Source organism: Pteropus alecto, unplaced genomic scaffold (assembly GCF_000325575.1).
Source record: "Pteropus alecto unplaced genomic scaffold, ASM32557v1 scaffold125, whole genome shotgun sequence".
Taxonomy (NCBI): Eukaryota; Metazoa; Chordata; class Mammalia; order Chiroptera; family Pteropodidae; genus Pteropus; species Pteropus alecto.
In genome coordinates, this window is record NW_006436888.1 from 9890298 (window position 1) to 9905315 (window position 15018).

A 15018-nucleotide genomic window follows, 5' to 3' on the forward strand; every position below is an offset into this window, starting at 1 on the left:
GGCGGGGGCCGTAACATGGAGGAAGAGACCTGCTCCTCGGGTCTGATCCCGAGCCCGGTGCCTGGGGAGCAAGTCGGTTTCGCCTTCCCCTGTCTCCACTCGGGGGAGGAGAGACGGCAGGGAGAGACGCACCCCACTTCCTGTCTTCACTCTCCCCTCTGAACGGGACCCCGGCGGCGGTCATCACACCCACCAGGGACGATTTAGAGGGGCACCGGGCCTCAGCGCAGTGCTTAGACGTGACAGACATGAGGCCATTTGGTCATCGGTCATCGGCGCGGCGGCCTCTGCTGACCCTCGGGCTTAGGCGAGCCACTCTCTCAGCCGCTCTCCGTCAACCAGCAGGGACAAGTGGGGCCAGGGGACAGAGCCATAAATCTTCTCAAGACCCACAGTCGACCCCACGCAGACTGGATTGTCTGCCCGTCAGTGGATTAAGAGGGGACAGGACGTCACGGGAGAGCCACGAGCGGATGGGAACGGGCTTGCTGTGTCCCGTCTAAGGAATGACGTTCCCCTAAACGGGCCGCACCAGGACCCAGCAGATGGGCCTGTTCCGGGGAGGCAGATGCTCTTCTGCGTGTCTTCGCTGGGGACTCAGAGTTTCTGCAGAAAATGAGATATATCTGCGCCCTGGGCGTGACCACAGGGACTGCATCTGACACCCACGTCACCGAGGGCTTCATGATGGGCAGCCGCGGGTCCTGGTGTCATCGTCACGTGGGGAGGGCCTTGGCGGTGAGCCAAGGGTGGGGTGGTCCACAGCGACCAAGGCCAGGGGGCTCGGGGAAATTTCAACACGTACACCAGCCTGGCATGCTCACGGGACCCTTCCGTGCTCTGAGCTCTGCTCAAAATCAGCCGTTTTCTGTGTCCTGATAAGTAGGTCAGGACGGTCTGTCCAAAACCCCCAGGGGACGGCACGGTTGGTGCGTCTGCCCCGTGACGAGAGGTCCCAGGCACCACGACCTGTCCTCTGCATTGGAGGGGCGCCTGGCATGCCCTTATCACCGATAAACCTTCGCTGGACCCCAGGCCCTTCGTGGACAAGCTGGCTCTGGAGTCCCCCCCAGACCCGAGTCCCCACGGACGTCGTCACCAAGGCCTCTGACGGACGCGCCACTTGACCATGGGCCCAGTGCACGCTCCGACCACACGGTGTCGGGGGAGAAAGAAAGAGCCTTCCCGTAGCGAGACCGCGAGTGTGACCAGCTGCCGCCCGCGTGAACGCAGGCGGCTCCGCCCCTTCCTGGCCGGCGCAGAGCCCGGCGTTATGATGGACCAGCGCCCTGTGCCCAGGGACGGTCACCCCAGCAGATGGCCATGAGCCCCCAGGGGCCTGGGTGCACCCCTGCTGCCTAAGGACGAGGGGGCCCGGCCTTCCTCGCACTCCGAGGACTGGCCTGGGTTTGGAGCTGGGGCGAAGGGTCATGTGCGGTCGGGGCCGTCGCCCTTCTTACCCAGCTCCTCACCAGTCACGTGGGGCTACACCCATTAAGCGCTGTCCTCGGCGGCTGCCCACCGTCACGGCCTGGAGCACCGTGTCCCCCAGCCACTTCCCTGGAATCCAGGTGATCAGGCCCCTGCCACCACCGACCTCGATGTCCACCAAAGGAACTGCGTCTGACATTCGCTCTGCCACGTGGCCTCTGCTGTCTGGGATTTCATCACCCAGTGACCCACACCTCCGTCTCCGTCCTCCCGCGGCACCAGGAACCCCGCCTGCACCACCGTCTCTTCCTTCAGCCCAGCCTTTGAAGGACGGCCGCTGCCAAGCATCTCAGTGGTGCCCGCGCCCCTCACCAGGACTTTCCTCTTGACCTTGGCCTCCACAGACAGACAGTCAGCAGCGGGCTCCCCAGCCTCCCGCAGTAGGCTCGTCCAGCATGCCCGCCCTCCGGCCTTCTGTCCCCTCCCCCCCAGCCCGCTCCCGCAGCCCCAGACGTGGCCAGCGCTTTTCCGCTTTCCCAGTTCTGAGACCACCAGACCATCCCCAGGTTCCCTGCAGGGTGTGGAGCCCCGTGTCCCGAGCCTCCGTACCGGCTCACTGACACCCAGCTCCGTTCTGTCCCATTCCTGACCCGACCCCGCAGGACCCAGCCCTGGACCCCTCTGCAGCTCCCACTGGTGGCCATCAGTGAGCAAGGTCCTCAGTCCCTTGCTGTACTCACCCTCTCTGTCCTACTGTGACATGACCCAGGTGTGGGCCTGGTGGCAGGACGGCACATGGGGACAGCCCCGAGGGGCCAGCGTGGCCTGAGCACCATGGTGAGGCATCGTCCTAGCAGGTGAGTGGCCGCACCGCCAAGGGGTTAGGGTGGGCCACATCTGCAGGGGGCTCAGCTGCACCTCACCAGACCTCCTGCCCACATCCCGGGGTCCCCATCGGGGCCCCAACAGCCAAGCAGGATGCCGAGGTGAGAATGCAGCCTCTGGGAAGCACTCCCCTTGGGGAGGGCCCCAGCACGCGGCAGAGCCTGACACGGGGTTCGGGGCCGTGACCGAGGGCCAGCTCTCAGGCAGGGGAGCCGGGGGGACAGGGCAGGGGAGGGGCTGAGTGAGAAGCGGCCTTGGCTGGAGCGGTTGCAGGTGGCCCACGGGAGCCCTGGAGAGGCATAGCACCTGCGTTGGTCCCACCTCCCATGACCCCCGTGCCGGCCCTTGGCTGAGGGCAGCCCCCTGATGATGAGTGCACCCTCTAGGGTGGGACTATGACCCACCACAGGGCACAGAGTCCCCATCAACTATGAGTAATTCTCCAGGCAGGGACAGCTTGGGGACAGGTATCAGCCTGACAGGACGGGAACGGCCTCTACACAGAAACGGCGTTTTTCTGCCAGCTTCTCACAGGACCCCTGGGCCGCGACTGCCCACCATCCGCAGTGAGCACCGGCTCTCCGAGTCTGCTTCGCAGGCCAGAGCTCTCAGGGCAGTCACCACGGTGTCCGTGCTGAGCTGTCACCTCCCACGCAGGGCCATCAAGGACGGGTCCCCAGAGGCTGGCCAGGTGCCAGCTGGCAAGTAAGAGAAGGTAGCAAACAGGATTGTTAAGTTTAATCGAACGCTGGGACTTTTCCAGTGGGAAGGACGCTGTTCATTCATCAGGGCTGGACAGCCCCCTGGCCACCCACCGAGCTGTCCAGCCTCCCGCGGGCAGGTTGCGGTATCAACTGCGGGCCCCTGCGGTGGGAGCGCTGGGGGAAACCCGCATGCCTCCGTCAAAGACCCTTAGAGCAGCGGTCCCCAACCCGTGCGGCACCAGGGACCGGGGCTCCTATGAGCATCTAATGCCTGAGGACCTGAGGCGGAGCCGCGGTGGTGATGCCGGCGCTGGGGGCGGCTGCAGACACAGATGACGCTTCGCTCGCTCGCCCACTGCTCGCCTCCTGCTGTGCGGCCTGGGTCCTAACAGGCCAGGACCGGTACCAGTTGGGGACCCGGGGGATGGGGACCCTGCCTTAGATTCCAGCTGGTCTTTCCCGCTGACCCTCCAGCCGGCTCCCCCGCCCCTTCCCATTTTCAGTTTTCCAGGTGTTTTGAGGGGTACGAGAGTCACCCCTGACCGCACCCTCCGCCTGGCCGGCCTGCTGGCGGTCACCCCACGCAGGTGGCCTCCACCCTCACACTGCGCCGTCCGAAAAATGCGCCAGGAGACGCTCGGGGATCGAGGGTGCGGTTCTGGGCCAGCCGCACTGTTAGGGTCACGTGGAAAGAGAAAACCTGTCAACAGCCCACGCCCAGGGGGCAGCGGGGGCAGCTGGGGGTGTCCACACTGTCCCCCGAGGTGTTTCCTATCGAGGTCTCTGTGTCAGGATCACCCAGGACTCTACATTTTACACGGACCCCAGACACGAGGCAGGTGCCACCCAGAGCTGAGAGCTGCTGGCACGACGACCAGTGTGGATGGGGAGGGATGGTCACCGGTCTGACCAGGCTCCCTGCCCTCCCTCCGCGTGGTGGGGGGTCTGCTCCCGACCCTCCCCGGAGGGACAGCAGGGGTCTCCTGAGGTCTGTCAGAAGCAGACTGGCCCACCCCTCTCCACCTGTCCCACCTGAGCAAACTCCCTGAGCCCCGCCTTCACTTCCAGGAGCAAATCACACGCTCCGCCCCCTCCTCCTCGCGGTCTGGCCTCAGCCCCTCAGAACCAGCCAGTGGCCCTGCCGTCTGGGGGCGGGGCGAGCCAGGCCGGCTGGCCCCTGGCACCGGCCCTGATCTGATGGCGCGTTTCTCTGGGCCTTTGGCCGCACTGATGCATCTCCCTTCCTGTACGTCCGGATTTAAAAGATGATGCTTGAGCAAAATCTGAGGTAACTGAAATATACACAGACAACCTGAGCGGTGGGCGGCGCCTGACTCGGGAGCCCGGCCGCCTAGACGCCGGAGGCAGCCCCGCCCCACGACAGCTCTCCGCCCGCCGGGCAGGCTTCTCATTCTGCAAGGCGGAGGTGGTGTTAGTGTCTCCCTCCTGGGCTTCTGTGAGGATCCAGCAAGCTGACACCACGTACTGGGAACTGTGTCTGACGTGTCGTGAGTGCCGTTTACGTGTGTGCGAATAAATAAAAGTGAGTGTTTTGTCTGCTCGCTGATTCCTACCTGAAACTACAGGCAACTGCCACTGGCATCCTCGGAGAACACACACCCTCCATCCTTCCCTGCCTGGCACTCGACTCCCTCAGCGTGAAGATGCGTGAGCAGACACATCCTGTCAGCTTGGCCATAAAAAGCTGCCCGTGGCATTTAGGGAGGGAAAACAAATGGCTCTTTCCTGTCTCTCTCTGAAGTCCTGGTGTCCCCAGGGGATGGCACTGAAGTATTTCACAATAGCTTTCCTGGGATGTCGCAGGAAGATGAATACACACACCCTTCGTGTGTCTGAGCGCCCGGGAGGGGGACAGGGTGGGAAGACCGCCAGTTCCAAAAGCAGGAAAGACACCTTTCTCCAGGGGCAAAGGTTCAGAGCTGCTGTCACCCTGCAACTCCCCAGGGGCAACCCCAGCACCCGGGCGGCCCCTACCCTGTGCTCAGCCCGTTCCCCGCTCCAGCCCCAAATCCACCATCTTCTAAATCCTGGCAGGGGCTGCGTATCCAATCTGCTGTCAACTTCTGTTTCCCAAAGCCCTGCTTCTTCTCCCTGATCCCTTCTGAACAATTTGTGCGGGAGAGCACCCGCACAACGTAGTCACAGATGCAGGAGTAGACGGGACACGGAGAGCCCCAGTGGAGGAACGGGCAAAAATAAAGGGGAAGTTAATGGTTACAGAAGATGCAAGGAATACTTCTAGGTGTCACAGAACAGAATAAGACCACACCTCAGAAAGAGCCCAATAGTGACGGGTACGGAGTCAGATGAGCATGGACGCCGATCTCTATGAGCCTTCATTTTCTCAGTCAAAAGCGAGAATGATAATAATCCCTATAACACAGTGTTGTTGCAAGGATTAAGTGAGTTAATACACACACTGCCTGGAAAGAATAGTGTTAGGTATACAGCAGATGCCGTCATTGCCATCTTTATCAGAACCTCCAACATCATCATCATCACCATCACCACCATCACCATCACCATCATCCTCATCACCATCATCATCACCATCATCCTCATCACCATCATCATCACCATCATCCTCATCACCATCATCATCACCATCATCCTCATCACCATCATCATCACCATCATCCTCATCACCATCATCATCACCATCATCCTCATCACCATCATCATCACCATCATCCTCATCACCATCATCATCACCATCATCCTCATCACCATCATCATCACCATCATCCTCATCACCATCATCATCACCATCATCCTCATCACCATCATCATCACCATCATCCTCATCACCATCATCATCACCATCATCCTCATCACCATCATCATCACCATCATCCTCATCACCATCATCATCACCATCATCCTCATCACCATCATCATCACCATCATCCTCATCACCATCATCATCACCATCATCCTCATCACCATCATCATCACCATCATCCTCATCACCATCATCATCACCATCATCCTCATCACCATCATCATCACCATCATCCTCATCACCATCATCATCACCATCATCCTCATCACCATCATCATCACCATCATCCTCATCACCATCATCATCACCATCATCCTCATCACCATCATCATCACCATCATCCTCATCACCACCATCATCACCATCATCCTCATCACCATCATCATCACCATCACCATCACCACCACCATCATCATCATCACCATCACCATCACCATCACATCACCATCAGCACCATCATCACCATCACCATCACTATCATCACCACCATTATTGTCACCGTCAGAACTACCACCATCATCATCATCGCCGTTATCATAATGGTTATACCCTAAAAGGGAGAAACTGAGCTAGACTCTAAAAGACGGGTTGTCCTGGGCCAGGAGAGAGCGTAGTGAAAGCAGGTCACACAGGTACAATGAGAGGTAAGAGATGGAGGCTGAGAAGGTGGAGGATTCCTGGCCAGTTTTTTGAAGGGCTGGCAGCAGAATCAGGTGCCAAAGGCAGGCGGGGAGCGGAGGGCAGCAGTGTCGTAGGAACCTAGAGTCTCCCCTTCCCCTAACTCCGGGCTCTGCCCTTCTTTTCCTGGAAACCACGTGTGGCCCCCACGCTTGTGTTGCCAGCCCTACTCCGTGTTGGGAGCCTCACTCCACCTTCTAGCGACGAGTGGCCTCTGGACACAGCACCAGAGGCCCACGCATGCGGTCTGGGGCCGGTGTCCTCAGGCCACCCATTTTTCACAGGAGCACCTGCCCCTCCCTGCGACTTTCTGCCTCGCCCTCTCGGCTTAATGGAGAGGCGTCCAGGGTTTCTTCTTAGAGGCTAATTGACAAGTCTTCCTGGGCTGGGAACGAGAATGGCATGATAATTAGCTGGCAGGCTGCAGCCGCCCGGCCGCCAGCTCTGGACTGCTGTAATCGGGATAATGTGGGAGTTGATTTGTTCTCTCCAAAATGTACCCTTATTGTTAGATTTCCCACTGGCTAGCTTTGGCAACAGCCATTTATGTCGCCTTCCCACCTGGGGGGACGCCTGCTCCTTCCTCGTGGGAGGGCACGGCGCCCTCCGCCAGGCTGTGAAGGCCTCATCACTGCCCTCAGCTGCACGCCGGTCTTTCTTCTCACTCTGGGTCACATTTCATTTTGGTTTAAATAATGAAACCAGCAGACCGGAGATTAGAGCCGTTCCATGATTTTGCTCCCAGGAAACGGACGCCAATCCGAGAGCCCGCCTGGCCAACGGCCCTGTGGACGCTGTGCTGGCCGCACCAGAAGTGGACGGGGCCGGGACGGGCGTGGCTCGGGCCCTCGGAGACGAGGCTTGGTTGGTCCGGGCTGGGCCCGATGACCCGAAGTGGGATGGCAGGCGCTAAGCTGGCCTTGGAGTCCCTCATCCACATCCAGGGTGAGCTTCGTCCAGAGGTGGGGGTAGGGGACCCAGGCATGGAGACAGCCGCCTTTGACCTTCGTGGGGCGACTGACGATTGGTCCATTATGCTTTTTCAGGTGCTTTCCCATGAGTCTTCGGCCCGTGCTCCTACTGCCCCTTGGAGGTTCCCGGGGCCCCTGGCTGCCTCCATCATGCAGACAAGGAAGAGGGTCAGAGATTCTTAACTCAACCAAAACATCAAAACCTCCTGCAGCCCAGGCTGCAGCCCTGCACCCCGGCACCCCACCTTACCTCTCCCAGTGGGGAGACCAGGACCCCGGTGTGGACAACGACAAGTCCCAACGATTTGCCAGCGGTAGCTAAACTCAGACAGTTCACTGCATTCTGTGCAGGGAGTGACTTAACTCCGGTCCCCTTACCCACAGGGGGGCCTGCTCCCTGGGGAGCAGGCTCAGAATCTGGGTCACTCTGAGCTCTCTGTGCCTCAGGTTGCTAACCTGGGAAGTGGGAGCAACGATGCCAGCCCCGTGGGACTGCTGTGGGATCAGAGAGTGTGTGCGTGCACGTCCCTAAGCTCTTGCTACGACGAGGACTCCAGCAGAAAGGGAGGCTGGCACCGCTCAGCCACCTCCGACTCCCCTCTCTCTCGCTGGGACGAGTGCCCCGAGCAGCTCAGCCCGCAGGATGCCAAGGAAGTAATGAGGGCGGGGCCCAGAGAGCTCCGTGCGCCAGGCGGGGTGGGCGCTCCCCAGAGACAGGAAATTGCCTCCGGCGACCTCCCCAAGGCTCAGCCACCCCAGTGTCCCTGGGTGAAATCCCTTTCCAGCTCAGGCCTGTGGCACGGAGGTCATTCTGGTGCTTCGGTTCCATCCCAGATGGCCTTGAGCTCCCGAGGGCACCGCGTCCAGCTCCGTGGCGGGCACTTTGGGGAGCCTTGTTGGTGGGGTGCTCTCCGGTGCCGTGGCCGAAGTGTGTACTTGAGCTCCATGTATGTGCCGCAGCGCGGTGTGTGCGTGTTAAGTGTGCCCTTATATGCTGCCCCCAGGCTGGCCGTGGGACCGGGTTCCAGCACGACAGTCAAGGGCCACCGGGCGTCTCTGAGCGAGGTGCTGGCGGAGGGGTCTGCATGAGGGGCAGGCGCCTGGCCACAGAGCGGGACACCGTCCCACGAGCTGAGCTGCTCTGTGGGTCCCGATCATCCCGCGAGAAGCGTTTTCATTTTCTTCATAATAGAGAATAACGATCGAGACCCGATGCCCATTTTGTTTTTAAATTTATACTGAAAAGAGTATTAGAGATGAAACATTAATGGAATGTGAAAAATGAGCTCTGTGTTCCTCTCGCATTTGCCAAATGGCTTGAGCTCGACGTGAAGACAGGAGACGGGGTGTGACCGGGCCCAGGGACGTGGCATGTCTGCCCCGCACATGCAGCTGGCCGTGGAGAGGACGAGGGGGTAAATGTTTCATGTACTTTAATTTTCTCATCGATGGCTTTGATGTTCTGAGTCATTTCTTGTTCCGTTTTCCTACATCGAACGTCCTGGAAAGCACGACTCTCCTCCCTTCGAAAGGCCCCGGTTTCCACTCTGTGGCTTTGCTTCGAACCCGCTGGGGCAAAGGTGCTGTCACCGTGACCGCTTCCTTGGGTGGCCCGGCCTTCCCCAGCCTCCTGGAACAGCCAGGGTTCTCTGCAGACACAGCAGTGACACGTGTAATAGATTTATTACAGGGAAAGCTGGGGACCAGGGCAGCCGATGGGGCAGTTCCGGGGTAAATCTCAAGCAGGAAAAAGCCAACGCCCCAGCTCCAAGGCGGCCTGGTGGGCGGTTCCCCTTACTCATGGGGAGTCAGCCCTTTTGTTCTAGTGAGGCCTTCGACTGATTGGACGAGGCCCACCCACGTGGAGAGGGCAGTCTGCTTTATGCAATGTACCCATTCCATGTTCGTCTCACCCAGAGACACCCCCAGACACCCCCAGAGCAGCGTTTGACCAAGGGCCTGGGCCCTGCGGCCTAGTCGAGTCGACACATGAAACGAACCATCGCACCCGCCTCTGCCTTCGACTTTCTCGTCGTCTCTCCTGCCTCTCCCCAGACCGCACGCTTCGGGACACGGCCCCTCCTGGCGCGGACTCCTGTGCTGCGGGGTCCTGGTTTCCCCTGACCTGTCGCATCGTTTCCCTCCCTGTCACTTCCATCCTCTCCCCAGCTCCATCCCCTCCTTAGCCGTGGGACCCTTCGGGACACGTGCCACGCCTCACGGGGAGCCCGCCGCTCATGACGTGCCACCCCCTGCCCCTCGGCCCCGCTGCTTTCCACAGTTCAGAAGCCCTTTCCTGAGGGACCGAGGCCCCTGCCCACAGCGACACCGAGCCGCGGCTCCCGGCTCACGCACAAGCGGACTGTGAGGATGACGCAGTCCTGCCCCGGGAGGGGAGTGTGGCGGGGCCGCGGAAAAGGCCGAGACGGAGCCCGGGGGAGGCTGGACGCGGGGTGTCACCCGAACCGCCTTTACTCCTGGGATCCATCGTGTCCGGCAGAAGGGCCGCAAGCTGTAACACGAGCTCGTGCGTCCGCATTCCAAAAAGTCACTGAGGACGCCACGAGGAGACGCACGGGAAGGACTCAGTGGTCGATATCAGAGGGGTCCGGAGCCCCACCGTCTGGCACGGCTGCTGTCTGCGCTTGGACCGATAGGTCTTCGTTTAAAATGTCCCCACTAGCGACACGTGTAAGCGCTAAGGGAGGACGGAACGCGTGGGCAGCCCGGCAGGACATACCCGGGTCCCCGGAAACCACATGCCCCCCGAGGATTCTCCTGCAGCCCCGGAAAGTGGACACTCGTGGGTAGATGGTCTCCCGACCTGAAGGACAGGTCGGCTGTGGTCCATGCCGTCCGCATCGTTTAAAATGTCCCCACTAGCGACACGCGTAAGCGCTAAGGGAGGACGGAACGCGTGGGCAGCCCGGCAGGACATACCCGGGTCCCCGGAAACCACATGCCCCCCGAGGATTCTCCTGCAGCCCCGGAAAGTGGACACTCGTGGGTAGATGGTCTCCCGACCTGAAGGACAGGTCGGCTGTGGTCCATGCCGTCCGCATGCTGAAGCCGGGGACGGATGTCCTTTGGGAAGAGATCTCCAACGACCTCGGCGAGGAACGGCCACCATGCTGTCCTTCAGGAGCGGGAGCCCCGCCCGGGTCCCCAGCCCTCTCCTGGTTCAGGGCTGTAGGGCACACGGCTCCCGGGTTTTCACGCCAGAGCCAGGAGCCCCGGGCACCTGGGGCAGCTTCGTAGCTGCTCGTGCCCCACGGATCAGACCGACTCAGGCGGAGCCCCGGGGCTGAGGCCGGGCTTGGCCAGAGACAGCACCTGTGCGTCGCTCCTTCCCCTGCCCCCGCCACCCCGACTCCCTCACTGGATGGATCTGGGAGACACGGTTCCTTGTCTCAGGGCCTGCTCGGGGGCAACCGACCCAAGGCCACCCGGGGTCCTTCGAGGAGGATTCGTCAGCTGCAGAGCGGTCCACAAATGCGTCTCATCCCATCGTCAACGGCCCTGAGAGTTATGCGAGCGAAGACCATCGACCTCATCTTCCAGACGAGAAGTCCAAGGCCCACGAGAGGCTGGGGCTCCCCACGGCCCCGCAGCCAACGGGGCAGGAACGTGTCACCGCTCAGGGCCGGACTGTGCCTCCGAGGTGCAGCGCCCGGTGCCGCGTGCTGTCGTGAAGGTCTCAGCCCCCGGGACAAACCCGGAGCCCCACCGGCCGCCTCCTCCCTCGCACGCGTGTCTCGGCCCCGCTGCCCCCGCTCGCCAGGCTTCTCGGCCCTGTCGGAAGCCGAGCTCGCTCACGGGATGCACCTTCGCTGCTTCTTTGCAGAGATTGTGCTGATGGCTTCTTGTTATTTCGTTTCCTGCTCATCTCCCACCAGGAGGCCGAGCGCCCCAGGGCACAGGCTCGACCCTCGATTCCCTCGCCAGCAGCTGGGTTGGGTGTTCGACATATGTTTGTCCAATAAGTGAACGAACCTCAGGAAGCAGCTCGCTACTGCTCCGGGAAGCTGTTGCTGAGAAGCCGACCCCACTGGTCACGGGACAGTTGCCAGGTGGCCTCCTCCGGGGTCCATTAATTCATCCGGAGAGACGCACGGATCTCGGGGTGGAGGGAGAAACATGCTGTGGAATAACCATCGGGCCACTTCCTGCCACATTACTGTCACCTCCTTCCAGGGACTGCACTGATTCAGAGGCACTGACTCAGACGCCGGAAAGATTCGTGAGCAGCCCGCGAGAAGGCGACATGGGTGCAGGGAGGGTGGTGGGTGTGGGAGACGGTGCCCCCGACGGCGACACGCAGTGGGACCTCGACCCTGGGAATAATAAAGGCAGCCGCACGCTGAGGGTATTTCTCAGCCTTCTTCCGAGAAGTCAGCGTCGGAGAGGAAGTGGGCCATGTGCAGGGAGACGATGCCGAGGTCGCAGAGGCGCAGGACGGTTATGCTGTGGAGGCTCAGCGTCGGCGCCGTACGTTAGCGTCAGAGCCCCGGCTGACCACGCGGGGTGACTGGTCACCCGTAGCGGGTCCTTGCGTATCTTCCGGGCGAGTCCCACGGATTTGGCCTGAGTCAGTCTCAGTCATCAGCTCCCGTCACCCCCAACCCCGCTTTGCAAGACACCCCATTTAATCTATTCATTTTCACCGTCTCGCTGAAAACGTCCTGAGTAAACGCTTTTAAAAACAAGGAACTCTGGCCTTTCTCCAATTAGATCACTTGAAATCGGGCCAAATTGGGGTGTAACTATTTTTACATGCTTCGTTTTCATTCTTTGCTTGAAAAATGATTAACAGGACCAGTACCTTGGTGGTGAAGGGCATATTTATTCCCCCATTAAATCTATAACAATTTATCTAGCTAAAAATAGAGAGAAAATAAGGGGACTCAAAAAGCTCATTTCACTTTCTCCCCGTAACTAATACTCACACAGAGATAAATGCAGGGCCACGCCCAAGGGTCACCTTGGGCCACCAGCCCGCCCGCCCTCCTCCCGGCATAGCCAGGGTGCTGGGGGGCCTCCCTGACACCTCCCCGTCCGATCTCCAGTTCCCTGTGACACGCCACACTCCTGTCTAGTCAACAGGCGTGTCTGAAATGTTGGCTAACACTCGGACCCCAGCTCCAGGGTCACGTCCTGACAGCCTACCCCATGCAAGGTTCGGGGCAAGTGTGAGGGACACAAAGGAGAAACGCGTGGTCCACCCCGGAGAGAGCAGGACGCCCGGGGGACGTGGCCGGTCATTCTGAAGCACCGCGGCCATCCTGAAGCAGAGGCCCAGACGGGGACACAGGCCCTTCCAGAAGGGGCCCCCGCGAGAAGGCCACGGGCAGCTTCCTGCAGGAGGCTTCCTCCGAGCCTCGGAGTCCCCGGTGATGTTTGGTTGTTCGTCAAGGGAGGGTGGGGGGCGGGACAGGACTTGAGATCGGGAGGTGGACGAGGCCGAGCACGTGGAGACGCGGTGGGAGGTGGCCCGAGGGTCCCCAGGGCTGTAGGAAGGGCTGCATGCTGGGTTTGTACTCCTTTCCCATGCTGGGAATAATAACCCCTTTCCCTGGCCCAGAGTTTGAATGAGGTCGCCCAAGAGAGACAGGAATCGGGCGGATTGTCACTGAAAACATTGGACGATGGAGCTAGCTGTCGCCGCAGGGAGGAGCCACCAGCCCTACAGAGTGACTGCAGCCCCCGCCCGCGCCGGCATGCCCAGGATGGTGGGAGGGAGGACCCGGGACGCCCCGCAGGCCAGTGCGCGGGGGGGCACAGCGGCACACACCTGCTTCCCGCTCTTCGTCCCCGCCAGGGCAGAGCGCCGAATCCCTCAGCTGTGCGGGAGGGAGAAGAAGCAGAGGACACACACACGCACATGTGTGCACACGCACACGCACACACGCGTGTACAGGCACACACAAGCACACACGTGTGCACACGCACAAATGTGTGCGCACGTGCACAGAAGCACGCACACATGTACATGTGCACACATGCATGCGCACGTACATATGCACAAGCACGCACGAGCACGTGCACGCACATGTGCACATGCACGCACATGCACACACGCACACATGCACACACAAGCCCATGTGCACACGCACATGCACACACATGCACACACACACACATGTGCGCGCGCATGCGCGCGCGCGCGCGCGCAAACACACACACACACACACACACACACGCAACCAGAGAGGAGCGTGTAGGAAGGGCTGCGTGCTGGGTTTGTACTCCTTTCCCATGCTGGGAATAATAACCCCTTTCCCTGGCCCAGAGTTTGAATGAGGTCGCCCAAGAGAGACAGGAATCGGGCGGATTGTCACTGAAAACATTGGACGATGGAGCTAGCTGTCGCCGCAGGGAGGAGCCACCAGCCCTACAGAGTGACTGCAGCCCCCGCCCGCGCCAGCATGCCCAGGATGGTGGGAGGGAGGACCCGGGACGCCCCGCAGGCCAGTGCGCGGGGGGGCACAGCGGCACACCTGCTTCCCGCTCTTCGTCCCCCCCAGGGCAGAGCGACAAATCCCTCAGCTGTGCGGGAGGGAGGAGAAGCAGAGGACACACACACACATGTGTGTGTACACACACGCACACACACGTGTACAGGCACATGCAAGCAACACACATGTGCAGACACACAAATGCATGCACACATGCACACACAAGCACGCACGCATGCACATGTGCACACATGCATGCACACGTTCATATGCACAAACACGCACAAGCACACGCATGTGCACATGTACGCACATGCAAGCACATGCACACATGCACACACAAGCCCATGTGCACACGCACATGCACACACATGCACACACACACACATGTGCGCGCGCATGCGCGCGCGCGCGCGCGCACACACACACACACACACACACACACACACACAAGAAGCCTGGCATGGCAGGAGTCCTGTCTCAGGACCAGTGGGACTGGCCCCTGTTCCACGGTCTCCTTCCAAGCTCACCACTTCGTCCTGTCCCGCAGGCTGGGAGCTCTGCGGGTCGGGGGACGTCTTGCCTCTGGCCGGGTGCTGCAGCCCCAGGACCCAGGCAGGCTACTCGCCCAGTCTTTGGGGATCCCCAGCACTAGAACTGAAGTCCTACGTCCCGGCAAGCCCTCGGTTCCCGGCCCACCAGGGTGATTAGCCTCCCTAAGGTGGTCAGTGAGTCCTCGTTGGCTGGACAGATTCAGGGCTCACAGGGCTGCACCCCAACTCCAGAGTGGCCGAGAATCAAATGTGAGCAAGAGACTCGGCCACAGCAGTGACCTCACAGCGCCAGCCGGCTTTGCCCCCACGGCAGAGGCTCCGTGCCTTGCATGGCGGTATCTACCGGCCTTCTCTTCCCGCCTGGTGGCAGAAGGGGAAGGTGGGGGACCACGGTCCCAAACACAGCTATGTGGGGGAGCTGCAGACCAGGGCCCCTGGGGACTGAGCAGCAGCCATCCCCCACCCTCAGCGGGCGGGAGGGTGACTGCAGACACAGACAGTGCGTGAGGTGTCACCACTGTGAACTCCGCCGGGTCA